Source organism: Seriola lalandi, unplaced genomic scaffold (genome assembly GCF_002814215.2).
Source record: "Seriola lalandi dorsalis isolate HSWRI2012SDOR001 ecotype SW California unplaced genomic scaffold, Sedor1 jcf7180002001571, whole genome shotgun sequence".
NCBI classification, from domain to species: Eukaryota; Metazoa; Chordata; class Actinopteri; order Carangiformes; family Carangidae; genus Seriola; species Seriola lalandi.
This window is the reverse complement of record NW_019472229.1, coordinates 1-1758: the sequence shown is the minus strand read 5'-3', so window position 1 is coordinate 1758 and position 1758 is coordinate 1. Positions and strand designations below refer to the sequence as shown.

At 39.8% G+C, this 1758-nt stretch overlaps 1 long non-coding RNA gene across 1 annotated transcript; it reads right to left on the bottom strand.

Annotated features, from left to right (window-relative positions):
• Positions 1-21: 21 nt before the first annotated feature.
• Positions 22-1717, bottom strand: LOC111664509 (uncharacterized). Its single transcript, XR_002761442.2, has 4 exons — positions 842-1717; positions 696-738; positions 503-612; positions 22-103 (listed from the first exon to the last, which is right to left on the bottom strand). It is a non-coding gene; the product is annotated as an uncharacterized LOC111664509 (long non-coding RNA).
• Positions 1718-1758: the final 41 nt, after the last annotated feature.

Sequence of the window (1758 nt, the reverse complement as noted above, 5' to 3'; positions counted from 1 at the left end):
GGTGAGTACAGGGGACCCTCACCTTCTGGAAGTATCCTCTCTTCACTGAGACGTCCTTAACTTGTCTGAAATAGACGTAACCAAAGAAGTGGGACACTTCCCTCTGAGGACACCAGAGAAGAGTCAGTTTATAGGGAGAGCGACAGGAAGTGCTATTATATCCCAGAATTCATTTCTATCATGACGTTGATTTTTTCCTTAAGAAACAGAACCAGACAGAAATAAACACCAACGTCATAATGAACTATGACCATCAATCATGCTGTGTAATAACAGGGTGAACTCTAATCAATCAATCAATCAATCAATCAATCAATCAATCAATCAGAATTACATTGAGATAAGTGAAAGGACCTCAACATCTAACATGTTCTTTTTTTAAATAGAGCAGAAACGTTGATGACAATCTTTGATGAATCTGATGATCCAGTAAAAACTAATCAGTCATGTTACTGACAATCTGATGGATCAATGACAGCAGCTTTTTCCTGTGTGAACTCACCTGCAGAGTAACAGGAGCGTCTCGGTTATAAGCATCGTCTCTGAACCTCGAAGCTCTGCGACCGACCGACTGACGTAACCTGAAGCTGAACTGAGTGTCCCCGAGGCATCCTGGGAATGAACACAGACAGGTCATGTGACCTCTGACCTCTGACCTAGAGTATTGATCAGTGTTATTAGATGGTAGAGTTTACCTGAATACGAGTCGGGGAAGGACAGGTAGCATATGCTGGTTTTCTGACAACAAACATCAACAATAAAGTGATCAACTAGTGATCAATAAAGTGAATGTTAGTCCACAGTGATAATCAGAGCAGGTGTAGAAAGACTTCAAATTTACCTCCTTCTCAGTGAGTTTCACATCTGGAGGATAAACCAGCTGAAAACGCCCAGAAAGAAAAATAAGTCCTTTCAAAATTATGCAAATTTAATCTTTGTCCATCAACAACCTGTAAAATGGCAGAAATACACCTGAGAATATAATGTTCACTTCAGCCTTCCATTCCCACAATCATCCAGTGAACAGCAGCAAGAATTCATTCATTCATTAATGTTGTTTGTTGACAGGAGTCATGCCGAACTGAACAGTACACTATGAATATCAGTCATTTAATATCAGTCATTGAACAGCGAAGAGCTTTTAGCAAAGCGAAGGTCGAACTAAATGATTGTCAGTTTTATGAACGGAGTTTGGTGTAAGTACCAGAACACGGTGGAGGAGTGAAGGGGAGTTCTGTGGGTCACTGCTGACATGATGCTGTTACAGCACAAACCAAATCACATGTCAAATTCTGCTAATTTAAAGACTGTTAGCCTTTCAGTGAGACGGAACCGTGTCTTGGACCTTTAACACATCCCAAGGGTTGAACGTTGACTTCGGCTTCACATCATCACCAGTCCGTTACATAAAATGCTAACTTTTATTTGTCTTTATATCTGCTTGACAGCAGCACGAGGTGTCAAGAATATATTAAATTAAAAAAGGAAAACAGCTGTTTGGTTCACTGATGCAGCTAAACAGTGAACTTCTTCATTATCACATATATTTTAATTTGAGTCATTATTACTAAGGAACATTTGGGAAGTTAAATCACAAATACTCCGTTTTTCAGACGGAGTTCGTTTCACCTGCCTCCATCAACCGTTAAACACGGTGTTAATAACAGCACAGATTTACTACCACCGTGTTTAACGGTTGGTGATTCCCACCATCGGCATCTGTTCCGAACTAATATTATTATTGAACATCTAACTGAT